The sequence below is a fragment of the Corapipo altera genome, unplaced genomic scaffold, assembly GCF_003945725.1.
Source record: "Corapipo altera isolate COAL_440 unplaced genomic scaffold, ASM394572v1 2, whole genome shotgun sequence".
NCBI lineage: Eukaryota > Metazoa > Chordata > Aves > Passeriformes > Pipridae > Corapipo > Corapipo altera.
Window position 1 is genome coordinate 9,471,674 of NW_020884890.1, and position 19,212 is coordinate 9,490,885.

General features: G+C 41.7%; 1 long non-coding RNA gene across 1 annotated transcript in view; it reads right to left on the reverse strand.

The window, feature by feature from the left end:
* Positions 1–18,737, reverse strand: part of LOC113947879 — a 42,652-nt gene extending 23,915 nt beyond the window's left edge. The window contains exons 1-2 of the long non-coding RNA XR_003527908.1: positions 18,405–18,737; positions 16,656–16,758 (exon numbers count right to left, since the gene is read on the reverse strand). This is a non-coding gene — a long non-coding RNA (uncharacterized LOC113947879). The remainder of the gene's footprint in view (positions 1–16,655; positions 16,759–18,404) is intronic.
* Between the last annotated feature and the right edge of the window lie 475 nt (positions 18,738–19,212).

The window sequence follows — 19,212 nt, forward strand, 5'->3', positions numbered from 1 at the left end:
AAATAAACAATCAGTATCTGAGGTAAAGATTGTCACTTGAACTCAGCTTCTTAGAGGCGCGCGTGGCATGCTTTTGTCACAAGCTAACCACCCATTTATGCTGCAGCATCAAAAAACTTACAGACCTCTAGGTCTCTCTGTAGGTATTAGATGGAGCTAGTATTTAAATATCTTATCTCTCCAACAATCCTGAAAGTACATGCCCATGAGCACAAATTTTTCAGGCACTGAGAAAAAGAAACCACTGGAAAGTAGGAGAATTATAAACAAAAGAACAAGAAAATACAACATTAAGCCTTATCAACTGAAGATTTTAAGTAGCCCTTTACTCAGGCCTTCTAAATAGTTTATGGACAATGGTAGCTATAGTGCTCTCATAGGAAGAATGACTTCTCTACTAAATCTGTTTGTTGAAATTTAACGAAATGCCTCCATGTACAATTCTCCTGATTTGTGCCTACTGTTGGCAAGTACAGTACATCACAACAACTCTTCTCTTTACAAGTGACCCACAAGATGTAATGCAACCAGCTGCAGTATAGTAATGTGGAATGACTTAAATGGCTGTGCTAAAGCTTGCAGCAAGTTCGATGTTCTTAAAACTCTGCAAAGCTGTGCAAACTAGTAAAACAAAAAAGGTTAATTCTTGTTTTAGTAGGTTTTATTGCAAAGAAGTTATTAGAAAAGTAAATATTACATGTAGTGTTGAAGACAAGGAACACTTCAGTTACCTGGAGCCAAGTGGCTTGAGCTGCGCTCCGCTACAATCATTACGGGTCTGTGAAATAATACTGGTGCCAAATGTTAGCATGGAGAATCATATTTGCCTGTGTTATGGCATGGTAATAAAATGCAATGGCCACTTCCAGCCATCTCTGTTATTCACTTCTGCTGCCAGGGGATGGGAAAAGGTCTTCCATAGCCATTTTGACAAACACACTGGCACGCCTCAGTACACTGTGCTTTTGCCAGATGATGTTTCTAACCTTCATACCTTTGACAGAGAGGTTTAAAATGACCTTGAAATAAGAGAGTCTCTTTTTTGTTAAGATTTGGTCTATGTATAAATTTCTGAAGTAGTATTGTAGAAAATAATCTCGTTGGTAAGGAATGTATTTTCAGCTCCTAGTCTCCCAAAATACAGATGGATATGATTTCTTACAGATTTGCCACATATAGAGAGAAAACACTTCTGCAGGAATTGAGAGAAAAGTCTAACTTTTTAATCCATGTGATACTTTCTGGTTGCCTGAAACAAGACTAGTTTTCTGCAATAAAACCAGTGTTTGAGATAGAAAAAGAAGATAATTCAGACTGAGCCATGCCAACCCTGGATCCAAATGCTTTTAAGGCCAGGGAAGAATTCTCTTCTTTTATGCACAATACAGAAGTTCAGTTGTCATTAATTTCAATTAGAAGTTGATGAAGTTCTTTGGTTTATTACACTGTCATTTGCACTACATTTTCAAATTGCATCAAGACATTAAATATTCTCAGAGACAGTAACTGCTCACAGGGGATTTTATGCAGTGCAAGACACATAATGAAACCTAACTTATTATTTTTATTAATTATTTGTATTACTTTATTGCGTAGGAGTTGTAGTCATGGATCATGACCTCACTGCATGATGCACAAAGCCAGAACAAAAAGGCCATTTACTCCCTTAGTTGTTAGATCCAAGGTTGTGAGTGACATTGCTTGCATAGAGCCTACTTTGGATTTTCACCTTTCTAAAACCTGGGCAATGCTATTTGACCAGTCAACTGGCCTGTCCAATAAGCGTTCAAACTGCCCTCACAATATCTGTTTGGGATCGGTGCCGTTGGAGCAGCCTTTCTCACTCAGCTCACCATGGGGGAAATCCTCAGGCTGAGGGACTCCCATTACTCACAGCTCACAGCAGTGTCAGTCCCCAGGTGCTCCTCTGCCCACACTCTCACAGCCTTCTTAGTCCTGAAGAGCAATGAGCATCTCCCAGCCTTGCCTGGTTGATGCCATTGCCAGTTTCTTGCACAAAACTTGCAGTTTTTGTGAGTGGTAAAAAACCACCAATGTATCTTGTTGTATGTAACGGCCTCAGGAAGAAAGGACAGTCACATTTGGCATCTGCCTGTAACTTCTCTGTCAGCTGGTGGATAGTGAAAGTGCATCTCCTAGAAGAGTTAAGCTACAAATAAATATATCTGATATATATTATGTCTGGCACGCCTACATCTGTATTTTATGAAAGTTACAGGATGAGTCTGAAGATGACAGGAGTGACTTGAAGCATATCCCTAGTTCTAGGGTCCTAACTACCAGCAGCATGGGGTGACCAGCACAATCTTCCCCCACAGGGAAAGGAGCCTGGCTGAGATCTGTGCTAGTCACTCTGAGAGTTGATAATTATTCAAGAGCTGCTAGCAAGACAGGCCTGGGTTGAACAGAGGAGAGAGGTGCAGAAGTGAAACCATTTCTATCACCTGCATAGAGATATTTGCTGTATATAGGACAGCCAGCAGTTACACATGGAGGGAAAAGAAGCAAGAGCAGAGCTCCATTGCAGCATCCCAGAAAGAGAAGTGGGTGAGGAAGACAGCCTGAAAATCATGTTAAGGTTTTTGATAAACAGATGGGGAAGCAGGAAAAAAGAGGTCTGGAAGGTGGAAGAGAACAAGAAAGGTATCTCTCCGTAGGAGGCAGTATTTGTTCTGCAACAAGAGTTGTCTCATTTGGGTCCTGCAGCTGCTAAATCAGCTTCCAGGTATTTGTGTCTGACTCAGGTATATGGCTCTCCCTTTTCCCAGTAGATCTGGAGGAGTGCTGGTTTGTCCTTGTCCTTATGGACTGGCTTCACCAATAGAGCACATTCCAGATGGTTACTGCCCTTAAGATAAAGCATATATGGAATGGGGTCAGAGAAGAACAAAGCAGTTGGAAAAATTCAACTCATTTCAGTACAGAGGCTATGCCCTTAGGCTATATATAGATAGCATACTTCTTAAATGAGAGGGAAAAAAATGGCATGCAGAAAACAGTTGCCAAAACCATAGAACCTTGCTGTCAGCCACCCGCAACCCAAAAGAGAATACCTCCTTGGACTAATTTTAACCAGTACTGTGTATGCACAAAAAGATGCTCATATTTCTGTTAGAAACACTGACTGACAGCTCTTAAATTTCTAGTTTTCAAAGGCTATCAGTTTCTCTGAACATTGGGTGACCTGGAGCACATATTATCTTCCAAACACCAATATTAAAGAAGAATATGAATAAAGGCCCTCAGAAAAAAGTGGCATTCTGTAAACATTTCCAGTTAATAGAATCAGAAATTAAGCAGTTTTCAGAGCTGAGACATCTCAGAAGAATTTCTGAAAGTGGAAGCTCCAGATTTGCTGAGCAATAAGAGTAGGAACATGATGAATTTACTCAACCATTAGAAACACAGAACCAAAACTGTCCTGATGATTAACAGAGAACTGTAGCCAAGTAGTAACATTGAAAGGACTTGCACTGGGGTAGGTGGATATATAATAGTAGTATATTTGGACTGATAACTTCCTAGACATTTTTATCCAAAACTTATCATCCCAGACAGCAAGAAAGGGGAGGGGAAAAAATAAGAAAAAGAAGAAAAAATATGTATCCTAACTTGCAGCATCAGGGCCATTTTGGACTCAGGAACCTCCAAAGCAGGGTAGTTTCAACTGGGGATGAAGAATCATGCTGAACTTGAGGAATCACATAGAAATCACTGCTTAATTGATAGAGAATCACGACAGCTACATCAGGACATCACCACAGAGAAAACCTGAGATCACTTGACCATCCTGTCAATACAAACAAAGGGTTTGTATTCCCTCCTTTCCCATTAAAAAAAAATCATGCTTGGTAAGTAGTTATGTCAGGAGAAGTGGTCGTGTGCATTTCATGTGTAATTAAACCAGAAAAAACCCCCCAAACTAGCAGTTCTAAAGATGATATTACATAATGTGGGATTTTTCAAGTACAAGATTTATCTCTAATATTCCATCTTAAGTAGTAAACTGGAGATAGAAAGCAGAGAGAGGCTTCAAAGGATCTCTGCAACTGTGCCAGCCATGAAGCTGTAAGTGACACAGGGGTGAGGAGTTCAACACCATCTTTCATAGGCAGCTTTTCTTAGCTCCTTGACAGCATGCCTGTGTGCCACAGCAGACTCACCTCATTCACCCTCCACTGGCTGTATGTGCTCTTTCCTTGGAGAGGTTAAATGCTGCCTGCCTGGAGGGACATCTCTGTGGGAGAGCTCCCTGCTGCTGGGCCAGCTGCAGTGGCTAGAGGCAGGAAGGGACATAGCTCAGCAATTCCCCCAAAGGGAGAGCTGTAGTCCAGGCAGGTGGATAAACGTGGACCCAGCTCATCAGCCTAGGTGGCTGAAAGGAAACCAGACTCTCAGCACCACTCTGAGCATGAACTGTTCTCCAAGTGTGTTGATTAGGAAATCAGTCATGAATTTTCCATGTTGGGTTTTTTTTTGCTGGAAGGTGTCAGCTATCAAATACTTTGTGTTTCTGGTGGGGTTTTTCTGTTTGTTTGTTTGTTTTGGTTTTGTGGGTTTTTGTTTTGTTTGTTTGTTTTCTCACAAAATATTCTAATATTAATAACTATTTTGTCAAGAACTACCTATCAAAATATCAGCAATGCCTCTTCTGGCAATATTCAACAGATTTTGGGATGCAAATGTTGCTCACTCTGATTCTCCTTCTTCTGCCACTCTAACAAATTCTCCTCAGCCGTCCAGGTTGTTTCACCTTGTATAAATGACATATCTACCAATCAGAGAAAGAAACTTTTTCTTTACTTGACTTGAGAGGTAATGGATTCAGGTCAAAGTCCCTACCCAATACCAGTTGGGGCTGTTTATTTAATGTAAGGATTACATAGGGGTAGTAGACATGACACAGGAGATACGAAAGATGTGCACCCTTGTAAAGGCAGGTGATCAGGCAAGGCAACACACAGCATTTCAAAACCCCATGTGTAGGTGACTGTATCAAGCAGTGGATCAACACAATTCGGCTGACTTAGCACAGGGTGCCTACTTCAGAGTGAGTTGAACTGGCGCCCTGGATACCCATCAGCTGAAGAAGCTCACACATCTGATATGCTTCTACAATCTACAGTCAGATTCCTAAACTTAGGTTTCTTAACCTATAGCTGTCTCCTTCTCCTCAGAGCTGCCTCATGGGCCTTGCAGACGACTGACTAAATTCCCATCCTGGATGAAGGTGGTAGAGTCCAAATACATGTGCCGTGCACTGAACCACCTCCAGCTCTCTCCACCTGTCTGTGAATATAAAATATCTGGGAAAATCTTATATTTGTCCCAGAATACAATAGTACAGTTTTTGAAATCTGAAATAATCTTGCAGCAAGGGCATACTGTTTTCTATCTATCTCTAGCTCCTGGTTTGTCAGGTGTCTGAGACATTTATATGTGAAAGAGAAACCTCACTATGGTTTGATAAGAAAAGCAATGACATCCCAACAATTTTCTCAGATAAACGAATGTGGTCTTGCCAGGACTAGCAAAATGAAGACTCAAGAGGGCAAACTGACCTTCCTACTCTGTTAATGGCTACAAAGGATGCTGAACACAGAGACAAGAGCAGCAGTCACCTGAAATTAATGAAGAAAGAACAGTATGTCAAGGTGGAGAAGCATCAGTGTGAAAGCACAGCGGCAACGATCGTACCCACAAGATGAAGATAACCAAAGAGAATTAATTCTCTCATGACTAAAGGATGCTCCCTGGATATAGGTGGACTTGGTACACAAATATGTACTTCTCTGTCTGTTCTGGTTGATGTATTCATGTTTTTGAGTCTCATTTTAGAATAACACTTTCAATAGGAAATAAGCCATTTTATGCAAACAGCAACTGTATTTTGATATATATTTTTTGCATTTAAAAGTAAGAGAAGCAGGAAGAAAAAATGTAGCTACATACAAGAATGTATCATAGAATCATATAATGGTCTGGGTTGGAAGGGTTCTCAAAGCTCACAGCTCACCTAGTTCCAATCCCCTTGCCATGGGAAGGGATACCTTCCACTAGACCACCTTGCTCAGGATCCCATCCAGCCTGGCTTTGAACACTTACAGGGATGGGACATCCACAACTTCTCTGGGCAACCTGTTCTAGTGCCTCACCACCCTCACAGTAAAGAATTTCTTTCTAACATCTAATCTAAATCTCTTGTCTTTTGATTTAAAACTCTTCCCCCTTGTCCTATCACTATCTGCCTTTGTAAGAAGTCCCTCTTCTTTATAAGCCCCTTTTAGGTACTGGAAGGCTGCTCTAAGGTCTTCCTGGAGCCTTCTCTTGTCCAGGCTGAACAACCCCAACTCTCTCAGCCTGTCTCCATAGGAGAGGTGCTCCAGCCCTTCGGTCCTCCTTATGGTCCTTCTCTGAACCTGCTCTAACAGGTTGGTGTCTTTCTTGTGCTGAGGACCCGAGACCTGGATGCAGTAGTATGGGTAAGGTCTCACACATAGAGGGGCAGAATCACCTCCCTCGACCTGCTGGTCATCCCTCTTTTGATGCAGGTAGGATGTGGTTGGCATTCTGGGCTGCAAGTGCACACTGTTGGCTCATGTCCAGCTTTTCGTATAAGAAAAGTCTTTCTCCACAGTGCTGCTCACTGTTCTTCTATGTAAAAAGCACTAAAAGGATTACTAAATTAACCATTCTTCTGTCAACGTAATATAAATTCTAGTAAATATAACATATGGGATTTCATTATTAGACAAATTAGAGACATACAATCAATACCAGTAAGAAAACAAGGAAACCAAATTTTTTACAAAGCCACACAGTACTTTTTTGTCATGTCACAAATTTGGTTGATAAACGTGTACATGCAAATTCAATACAGTTATATATTTACACACACGTATAAATATAGGAAATTTTTATTATTGTAGATTTTTTTTTGCTGAATCATCACTAAAAAAGTAGACAATAAAACCAGTTAACTGATGGATCTCAAACATAAGCATACCTAGGAAATCCTCACAAAGGAAGCGTATTTTCAGCGTATTGCCATGTGTCTTCACATTATTAACTTTTAGCAGTGAACTGGAAGTAAATATAATACTGTTGGTGAAGTTTGCACATAAAATAAAAATGGGGGATTGTTAAATAAAAAAAAGGACTGGTGTTCCCTCCAGCAGATGCAATAAACTGACTACAAACAAGCAAACAGAATTAATTTACAGTGAAGCCAAATAATTACATACTTGGAAAAAGAACATTTGTGCTTATGGGAGCAGTGATTGCACCCTGGGGAAAAGAAAAGAAGTTGAGGGGGCACAGTAGGTGGTGAGATAATCATGAAGCTTCAATACAAGGTGATGACTTAAAGGATTAACATGATCTTTAAATATGTAAGGGATGGCACACTGAGTAGGAGCAGAAGTCTCTATGCTTCTGTCTCTAACACCAATTGCTTGAATAGTAGCATTTCTGTCCTCAACAGAAACAATGGGAAATTGTCCCTCATCACAACAGTCCTTTGTCCTCACATTAGCTAGCTGTGAAAGGCAGCTAACCCATGAAGCTGAAAGAGACAGGGATTGTATAGATCCCATAAGTTATCAGCAATACATTGGGTGACAAATTTCATTATGATATATTTGAGTAACTGTCACAAAATTTTAATATAGCTGCCACATTTTCATTAGTGTTTTGAGCAAACTACCAAAAACTATTATAACTGATAATAAATGAATAATACTTAATAATTATTCATTATTAAGAGACAAAGCACAGATCATATGCATGGGTCCTAGCTCCCTCAGCTTTGAAGCTTCTCACATCCATGCATCAAATTCAACTCAAATTAAGTCAGAGGCTTTCTTGTCACTAAAGCAGTGAGAACAGCTTTTCAGAAGGAAGAATGAGGCACCAGAGTCAACTTGTGCTAAGACTGAGACAATTCAGCTTAAGTCAAAGATGAGATGACACCTTCTCCTGTCTGAGTGCAGGACTGGGTTTCATAAAGAGGTCCCTTCTGCTTCTCTGTTTTACACTGAAATAGAGGTCAGGGGGTAGGAGCTGGTGCATCTGAACGTTATATGAAAGTTCTAAGAAGGTCATAAACTGGAATAAAGAAAATCTTTAGAAAAAAATAGAAGAGATTCAGGAGGCTATGGTGTTTTGCATGGCTGCAGTGGGACACTGATTGAGGTGAACTGGGCAATGGCTAACATTAGAGAAAAATGAAAAGCTTGAAAAGACAAAAAACAGATATGATACTGGCACCGCTTTAAAGCAGAGGACTTCCTGAAGGTACACTCATACCTAGCAGCCATTTATTTTCCATTATGAAAGTCAGAAATCACCCTAACAATACAACAATGTTTGAAGGAACATTCATAGTACATGGAGTAAATTGTCCTTGATATAAGACACAGCTCTATTGCTGTGTTAACTACAGTCTCCTCCTAAATAAAGAAAATACTGTTGAACTTGGACTTTTCAGGGAGTAAGCTGACTGTGTTTTGGAAAAGTAAGTCTAGCTTAAAATTCAAGTAGAACCCATTGTGGACATAGCGACAGAGGAACAATTTCTTAATTTTTGAATCAATGACTGCAGATCACTCGGGCAGCATTGTCAGACCTTCAGAAGAAGAAGATTGGGAGCACACATCTTTCGTAGAAAACCTCTACTAGGCTGTAGTGGTTTGAACCTTGTTTTCCCCCCAGAGGCTAAGAAAAGTGGTAACCCCCAGGGGTGGAAACCCCTGGAAGTTTTGAAGTTCTGTCCAATGGGCGCTCCTGCAGAAATGTAAACATACCACAACCAGACCGGAAGAGAAGAGTTGTAGTTTGGTTGGTAGAAGAGTAGCCATGTTGTAGTAGCCACGAGGAAAGGGGCCCGGAGCCCCTCGGGGCCTCTGGGGCCCCCCAGCCCCAGTTGGGGGCTACAGAGACTTGGAACAGTGTTAAGCTGGACTATGTGTCTGTAGCTGTGAGCTGGGAGATGTTTTCCATTGTGAGTGAGCAGAGACAGAGCAGAAGCAGCGGCAGCATCCAGAAGTTATGGCTAAAAGCCAACTGATAAGACCTGAATCAGAGAAGCAGCAGAAGCTAGCAGCAGAGCTACGGAGTTCTGGGGGTAAGAACTGATACCAGAGCCCCCAAACTCCTTTGAGACCTCCTGGGAAGGAGGAAGATGATAGACTCTTACTTGAAAGAGCCTTGAAGTGCAACATGCACTGCAGAGAAGAGCTGAGAAGCTCAGAGCGTCCTGGGAAGCTGGACCGGGATGGAGAGGAATGCAGAGGGGGTGACCTTGGCTCCCCCCTCGCACTGCTGCCAAGGTGGCAGCCTGAGGCAGGGCACAGAGACCCTGCAAGGAGCTTGAATCTCCTGGAGATACCAGACTGTCACGAAGACCCCCTGCGTCTTCGGGATATGACGTGGTGGAACAGCCTTTGTCTGGGGTTACGAAGCCCACGGAAGACCCCTCGGTTGATTGGCGACGGGGCCGAGGGAGCTTGGATACCTCCCTCGTGAGTGCTGGCAGAGATCCAGCAACAGCTGCATGCATGAGAGAGAGAGATAGACTGCTTTCTGCTACTCTGAAGAAGCTGCTGCCCTGAGAGACTGGAAGGGATCTGTCCTTCTTTCCCTCCTGGACTTTTATTTGGAGGGGAGAAGAGATCTGATCCATTGTAAATACTATATGTCATGGTAGAGATAGTTGTGATCGTGTGTATAATGTGTTATAGTATTTATTTGTACAGTCATTGTAATATATTCCCTTTCCCCCACTTTGAGTCTGGCTGTGTTTTGTCTGGAAAAACCCATCTCACATTGGGTTGAGATGTGGGAGGGGGGATGGAGCTAGGGAATTGGATTTTGGGCTATCTCAAACCATGACATAGGCTGAGACAAGTGAAGTGCTGCTGTACTTGGGACAAGCCTCCAAAAAGAAGGTAGCCAAGAATGTACTTGTGAGAAGCATCCTCTTCTGTTGCTGAAAGCCTCTCTCACAGCTGCTATGTAACCTCACTTCAGGACTACAACTGCCTATGCAGCTTTGCAGTAGAAATGCCAGTTTGGAGCCTGTGGGGTACACAGAGGCTCAAGTATTTTAATTTTTTATGCTATACCTGAGCCCATGGCAGGGAAATACACTGAAAGGGGAAGATATGGCACGAGCAGTGAGCCAGTACAAGAAGTGACACCAGACTCAGGTTTAGTTTGTGTCTGTGGTCACCATCTCCTTTGCTAGCTTTGCCTTTTGATGGCTGGGAACCTGCTCATTCCATGAGGGATCATTATAAGCAGCAAGCTAGTGAGATAAACCCAAGATACCACACACAGCATCCCTGTTCTACCCACAGAGTGTTGCAGCCTGGCAGCCTCATCTCACTCAGAAGTGGTCCAGACTTGTGGCCTTAGGAGTGTTTCAGGACCTACTGTCCACTGCTTTACCTGCAGATTAGGTGCCTGAGGGGTCTTGAACTTGGTTTTGAAGTGTTTATAAATGGTTTTGAAACACAGTAGGTGAAACATCTTAGATCAACAGGTAACTGATTTCGTTCAAATTTGGATTGTACTTCACCGGAATGGTCTCAGCTCTGAGATGTCTCAGGTTATTGAAATACGACAGGAAGAAGTACTCAGAAAGGGTCACAATTACTTCTAAGTTAACTGGTGACACTTTCAGACATGCCACTTTTTCATCTTTTTTGAAGAGGGAAGAACAAACGTACAAAGAACTTGTGGTTACAGAGAGGTTGCCAGCAGCCCCGCTGGCTCCTGCATGAGTCGAGATTAAAACACGGCACTTCAAGTCTGAAACTGGAACAAGTGGATGTAGTCACTGAGTGCTAAACCTCCCTTAAGGTACCTGGGAGCCAAATATTCTTAGGAGCTCTGGAAGAGTCAGATTCTGTGTACTTTTTCTCCTCCTGTAAAGTGGAGATACCAATAATATATATTTATTTAATTGGACAGGAGTTATTTGGATAAATCCTCTTATTTAAGAATAATACAGCATTCAGCATAATGGCGCAAACCAGCCTGAAACTCATGGTCATTTTAATGGGGACTCGAAGAACTGTTTTTCTAAGCAAATCCAAAATCCTGAATTGTCACCTTTTGTCATGAAAATAAAAACATTCAAAAAATGGTAGAAGATGAAATATGCATTCGGAAACTTTTATGATGTTAGCATGTGTTTTTTATTTCTTGAATGTGCTTTCTATACCTCTTTCTTTGAGGACTCCAGCTTCTTTGAAGGTTTTCTCCACAACCATAGGAAAAACCCCACCCTGTTTATTTTTAAATCAAAGCTAAAAATCTCATGGGATTTGCAGACTCAGTAGCCCTGAAATGAAATTCAATTCCCTAAGGTTTAGGATCACAGCGATGTAAACATGCCTGCCATCGGTGACTACATAAATAAACTAGAAGATTGGAAGAACTAGATTTTCTTCCAACTTGGTTCTGATGATTTAACTATGAAAAAAAAAGACATTTTGTAACATTTCAGAAGAGATTTAATGTTTTCAGTGTGTTGCAAGAGTGAGGTTGCAATGCTTTTGGGAATCAAGGAGTAACAGTGAGTCCCACTAAAACAAAATAAGTTTATATTGAATTTCCTGAATATCAGGTCCATCGAGGAGGTTTAATCTGCTGGGTGTTACGAAAATCATCCGTGGCAGGGATGGAGGAAGAGATAAGTGGTGAGTTGGTGAGATTCACAGGATTACATACCTAGGGACATCTGCTGGGCTGCCTTGCAGCTATTGCTGCTGCCCTACGAGAGCTTTGTGCAAGCCACCAAAGAATGGCTTTTACACCCTCATCTGGGCTCTTCTTCTTCCTTCAACCCAGTCCTCCTCCTCTCCCTGTACCAGTCAGCCTGCTCCCACTGTAGGCTACAGGTACCTTTCAAGCCAATGAAAGACAATGTTATGAACATAATCAAAAATCTGGTTCAGAGGCTGCAAACATGCTGAACAGTCCTCAGTCATCTCCAGTGTTAGAGAGTGCTAGGGCAGCTCTGCAGTTAATTACTGCATAAAATATAAACCCACATTATCAGGACCATGTTGATGCAATTGCACAGAAGAGGGCATAAGCAATAATAAGGAGTGAGAGAGAAGGTAAGCATCTGAATGACCATTTTGTTCGATGGCCTTCATTACAATAATTATCTGGACAAATGAGATACATCCTTTTGAGGGTTCAGTTCTAAAATTAATCTCATTTTTTTGTTGCAGAGCAGACATATATTTACACAATTATCCTGCTTACATCACTGTGGACTTCCCTTGAACTGTGCATTGCCTCAAGCTGAGACACTACAGTAGGCACTTGCTATACTTCCCTGATATCTGTGCTTCTTCATTAAAAGATAAGAAGCAGAAATGTAGATTAAGCAATCTAAAAGCAACTTTCTTCATTCTAGAAAGTAACTCACATCACACACTGACCCCCTAAAGCTGTACTCTTTATCAAGCAAGATGACCATGCAGCCATATCCTGCCCACCTTGGGTAGAACATACAAATAAAGAAATTGAGAGTGGGAGAGAGGAAGATGGAATGATACATCTGGCTGCAGAAATATTCTTTCTGCTGGAAAACAAGTACAGTCATAGGAAAGGAAAATCCAGTTTATCTCTGCAAATCCAGTTCATATAGGATGGTAAAATCCACATCTCTGAGACCACACAGCGGAAGTGAAGGCTCACTTCTGTGCTGCCTTCTATGAATTGAAACTGAGCCTTTCAGTCATCTTAAAGCTTTTGTTAGAAGACACAGTTCAGCATCCTGGAGTGTATGTTCCTTCCAGAATTTTGCATGGTGACTGAGAAAATAATCACAGCCAAGGCCTCAGAAGTCTATTACAAGGTGTATTTTATGTCAGTTATTTGCATACAGTAGATAATGTGCAGTAGACTACAGCATCCAAAATATTTAGAGCAAAAAATACTGAAATGTACCTCAGATGACCGCATGTGGATAACAAGCCTCATTAACAGCAAGCACAGGTATCGATGTAGGCTTCAAGGAAGTCAATAGTGCCCTCTAAAGGGAACTCGTGATACACAGGAGTGCTTGACAGTTGTAGTACCCATGCCCGTACAGCCACGGAATAACCCAGGAACTTTTTCTGAGCAATAATTTAAATAATTAATAAGCCGACAAAATATAGAGTCATTAATATCCCTTCTGAATTTGGGAAAGACAGCCTGGGCGAAGTTCAGCTTTTTTCAAGCATTTATTGTCTAGGGTAAGAAGGCATCCTTGTCCCAAACCATGCTGCAAGCAAGACCTCAGATCATGGCTCAGAAAAGAAAGGTACATCGAATTAGCAGGACAGACTGCACAAGTGAAAGTGGGTCACGACCTATTTCATGAAACTTTAATCTCATCTAAACAATTCTTGCCCAGAGAGGTTGTGGAGTCTCCCTCACTGCAGATATTCAAGAACCATTGGATGCAATCCTGTAACATGTGCTCTAGGATGACCCTGCTTGAGCAGGGAGGTTGGATCAGATGATCCACTGTGGTCCCTTCCAACTTTACCCATTCTGAGAGTCTGTGATAACACAACACAGAGCAGGTTATAAGAGCTACTCAGGAATGAAGTGCGTGAATGAACAAGCACCACAGAGCAACCAAATCTCTGTAAGCAGAGCTTTGTCTTGGCCTTTGCCATCAGGAGCCTGCAATTACTCTGCAATTCACTTATAAATTTCAACATTTTCTCTCTCAAGAAATATGAAGTACCTTGAACAGCAACACATACTTTGTTTCAATTTTCCAGTTGAGCTCTGGCTGACTGAACCAGCCAAAGAACATCATTTGGCCAGATCAGCAAAAGAGCTATTGATCTCCAATGTACCAATGCAGATCTTATACATGGGTATACATTATTTCAGGACAAGAATCTGCTTCCCAGGAAGAAGCTTCCCTCTTGCATTGAATTCAAGAGGCACTGCAATGCTTTGCTGTTCAGAAAGTCAGGACAATTATTACCAGGTTTAGTGATTGCCACTCATTAAAATCAGGATTTACTTGATTACATTTTAGAGGAACTCTAGACCTCAGAATGTAATTTATAACTGAGAAGACAAAAATATTAATATAGCTTAAAATTAAATATTTCTGTTGAATCTTGTAAATGTTGCTTACGCTTTAACCATGCTTTCTTCCCCTCTGGACTGCAGGAATGTATCATGAGGATGCAAAGTTACATCCTTTGCTTACTAAAGTTACATTCATGTGCAGCATATGTGGTGTATCCACTAGAAGTAAACAAAAAATCAGAGAGACATGATTTTTAGAAGACATTAGAATAATCTTGGGAACATTTCCATCCTAGATCTATGCTTTTCATCAATAAAACAAATTGCACACCACTCATTCCAGAACTGCAGTTTGACTGAATGCCTTTTTCATTACAATTTTTGAGACTTGGATAGAGGATGCCCATACACACATGAAATTGGGAGCAGAGCCTAATAACGTGTGAGAATGTGGAAATTCCTAGTCTAACTTCCACCACCAGCCAGTATGATTTGGAGAAGGCCATTTGTACCTCTCATTTCCTCAGAGTTTCCACATGGTTGTCGTGAGGCCAATAGGTTTAGAGAGCATGTTGAGACAGAAATGCCTCTGAAACCCAAGTGCTGTTGTTGTGCCTGTACATGATGGGTTATGAGACAAGGAAAACCATGTACCAGTGAAACAAATGCTTGCTTGTTAAATAAGGATCATTCCCCAGGACTTAGGTGCTTGGTTTGCACAGGCAGTTTAAGACTTGGTTTTGTGCTTGTTTCAACTGAGAATTCAAAGCCAGAGTTAGCTTTGCAGCAAGAGGAAGGTCAGGTATGGGAGTTTAGTTGTGCCCTTTGCCAACCCAAACACGATTTCCTCATGCTGAGTACTAGTAATTAACTGATCTCTAGTGAATTACAGCACCTGTGTTATCCATCCTCGCTACCATGAGAATGATTAAGCAGCAAACTGTGAAGCTAACAGCTTGTTAGAGGCTCTGCAGAACACAGCCTGAGTCCCACGACTCCCAATATATCACAGCGTAGAGAACAGTAATGGAAACAAGAAGACTGTACAAAGGGAAAATGACTGGAAAGGTCTGGAATATGGGAGCAGCAGGAGGATTGGCAGAAGGGCTGTCAGAGGCACTCAGATTAGCCGGTCATCAAGATCTTTGCAGAGTAACGTGCAGCTTTTTAGGTTACTTGGAATAGAAGGGGTGGCCTATACCCAGACTAAAACAGATAAGTCATTGAGGGGAGATGTTGGGAAGAACAGGCTGGAGCTCTTGGCAGTTTGGAGAAGGTGAGAAAGGACAGTGAGGGAATCCTAACGACTTGCACAGGTGGGTTAAGATGGATACAAATCCACGAGGCAGTTCCTAAAGGACACAGATGGCACTTCCAATCCCTGGTCAAAAGAGAGACTGGAAGATTGAAGAGAACTCATGAGTAGGCTCTTGGCTGCTGTGAGGACCCCTGTCCAGGTCAACTGGGTACACACACCTTTGTGCCTGGTTACTGGACAGACTGCTCAGTGCTCATGTGTGGGGTGTGAGCACAAGTGAAAGCAGTTCCAAAATAAGGGCACTTCCCTTTCCGAGGAGGTCTCCCCTACTCTCTTGCAACATTACTTCCACCTACAGGTGAGAAGAAAAACAGCACAACACAGCTGATAGGGAGCTCCAGACTGAGGAATGAAATCAAGGGAGAGGAGATAAAGGGAACTTAGCGAGAAGATAACTGGGGATGAAAAGCAGAAGTCTGTTCAGACAGAACAAAGGTGTTCTGATGGTTCATCAGAACGAAAGACATGGAAGCAGCAAGAGGAGTCTATGAAAATTTGAGGGAAAGTGCAGAAAGAGGGTTGCAGGACAAAGGAGGATTCACAGAAACGATGGTAAGATGTCCTGAAGGCAAAGTTTGAACAAAATGTTTCAGAAAACAGGAAGATGGAGGAAAAAAAAGGGTATTGGAAAGATAAGCATGCAGGAAGCAGCTATTGTGGAGGGAGCTGAGTCAGAATTTGCATCCTGAATACAATGTTGTCTTATTCAAGGACAGATGGGCACACAGGAGGTAACTTCATGCAAGTAGAATGAAGGGGCTTTGTGCGAAGGATTTCCACTGGAAGGGAGCATTAATACCAGTGGAATGTGGCAAGGATGACAGAATCACAGAATAGCTTTGGCTGGGACCTTGGTGGGTCATCTGGTCCAACCGCCTGCTCAGAGTGGGAAAGAAAATAATACATAGGAGACGAAAATTCCCTTACATCTTCACAGATATAAAGTTAAGCCTTAGCTATAATGCCAGAAATACAAATCCAATGTCAAACCTTCTCTATAGCTGATGTTCCCCTGTGGAAGCAATGTTCACTTTACAGATTACTGGAATTTCTACTACACCTTTGGATTCTTTGCTATGAAGCACAGAGGGTTTTATTGCATATCAAAAGGCGGCAAAGAACACACATGACAATCAACCTGTAGCTTGGTCTAAACACATATGCACATATGATGCACAGCTGACACTAGCACAAAACAAGGATAGGAAAAAATATTTCTCATGCAAACTGGGTTGGTGGTTAATCAAGTGAATCGTACCTTTTAGAGAGGTATCCTAGCAACCCCCCAGCAGTCACAAGTCCTGGCTGACGGTGCACACTGATGCAATTGTTCTCCTCCTGCAGACATCAAAACTTTGTAGCTAATCAAAGAGATAATTTGAAACAGGAGAGCACGTTAAATTTGATCCAACAAAAGGGAATTTTATAAATGAGCAATGTCACCTGGGGCATCTCTTATGCTTAAAGTTGTCATCTTGGAACAAGAGTAGGTCAGGTTTAGCAAAGCCGTGCAACGTTGGGAACAAAACCTCCCTTCCTGCAACTGGCAGCAGGATTCTCCTGAAGGCACTCGCTTCTGCTGCATTGATTTTTGCAGGTTGGTGCTTCAGAGCACCATGCAGAATTTATTACTATTTTCTTGAATAGCAAAGGCTTACCTGAAGCACCTTCTAGAGCACAAGTATCAGCAAAAGCCCTGCTGATGCTCTCATAGCCACATGTCCCACTATGTTTCCATGATCAAATTCATACTCCTAACATGCCGGATTAGATATTCTTTCACATTTCCTGACACTGTGTATAAACTCAGGGCTGGCTGGATTAGACCTTCTGTCTCAGGACCAGCAATGAACCTGAGGCTACCAAGTAGCCTAAGCTCATCCTCTGCAAGTGTCCTCATTTCAGAAGCATTATAGATTTGCATTTTACCCCTTTAGGCATGGATGCAAAAGGCGAAGCAAAATCACAGACATAGGATTTACCAGCGTTCTGAAAAATTACCTTTTTTTTTTTTTCAGTCCTTAGCTAAGCCCAAAGATACCACAGAGCTGAGAAAAAAATTCAATATGTTTAAGCATTTCCTAGTTCAGTTTTCTTACCACCATAGTGTTCTTCAGGCTTCAGTTCAGAGTTGTGATGGGCATCCCAAGTTCCACTCTGATGGTTTACATTTCTTCTGGACCACAGAAGATTTACTACACTCCCCCCATGCTCTACAGTTCACCTCCTCTCTCAAAAAGAGAAATCTTTATTCTTAAAACTTCCTGTTTTCTCTGTCAGATGAGCTCTGAACTTGTCTACTCTCATCAGATGCTCCACAGATACTTTTCTTTGATGACCACCCTCCTGGGGATCAGAACCAGATGACCAATTTTCCTGGGGCAGTAATAATCTCCCTGAATATCCCACTAAAACTGTTAATCAAACTTTAATGATCCTTTCCTGTTGGAATGGAGGAATTTCTCATCTTTGGTGGTTCAGAAGAAAAGCAAAACACAACAGAAGTAACAGCCATACATTTAAACATCAAACAGAACCCACAACTGGATATACACATCAAATCATACACAAATCATCAAAGCTTTTGTGACCTACTTTTTATTGCACAAGTTGAATTTTTTTTTTGTGGTCAATCAAGTGCTATTAAACACTGCCACCACTAAAAAAAAGATGAAGATTACCCAGCTGCAGTACCCAAGACCAGGGGTCCAGAGGACTATCAGTGTGCCCAGCTCTAAGGTCTATAGACCCTTTTAAGACCTTGCAAAATTTTCTTCAGTGAGTAGAAAACTACTACTCAATAGCAGAGACGCTGCTTACAGATGCTAGAAGAATCAAAAGGTTTCCTCCCACTATCAGAAGATTACCTCTCAAAGTGCTGCCTTTATACATTTTAATTATAATGGTATCTGTATACCAGTAACTCTAAAAGTAGAAAGTGCCACAGAAGAAGAGAATAAATAAGCTGTAGAGGTGGACAGCAATGAGGGGAAAAGGAAAATTATACCTGTGATACTGTTCCCAGCAGATCGATTTCTTTTCACCTTCCTAAAGCAGATACATCTTTTATTATTTGTGCAAGTCACCGCAGTATTTGCTTCAGGAAGTGTCTGGTAACAGGATGTGAAAATTTGTGAACTCAAGAAGGGGCTGATAACATAAAACAGCTTAGAAACTACACATTTGTAATTGAAGCAGCAGGGAACATCAGTTCTGCATGATAGTAGAATTTGCCAGATGTTAATGAGTTGACGTGCAAAGAAACAAAAACCAACCCATCCCTTGATACACACGATCCTTAATAACTGCAGCAGCTACATCATTGTTTTATGCCTTAGAATCCTCAGCCACAGGAAAGAAAAATAAACAGGAGCAAGGTGCCTTCTTCTAGAAGGGCAGCAGTCACCCACAAGTAGGACAAGGAGTTAAGACAAATAACCAGCCACTCACAAACACCCACAGTGTCTACTCACAGACTTTTCCTACCTCTTATGCCACAGTATTCCCCCCAAAGAAGTCACTGCAGTAGAGTAATACAGATAGTTACATTCACTGTTGCCAGTCAGAACTGTCCTGATATTCTGACCATCTGCAAGCAAAATGAACCTGATAAAATCTGTAATATGACAATGAATATAATTGGGACTGTAAGCAAGCAGGTGAACATGAGCTGCTCTTCACTACCGAGAAGTCAGAACAGTCCCAGACACTGGGTCTGGATCTGTGACTAATTTTCTTTCTGAATGGGGGAGCAAACAAAGTGACTGAATGATGCAGACACCAGCCTTTCTTTTCAGAAAAATCATTGTGTTCAG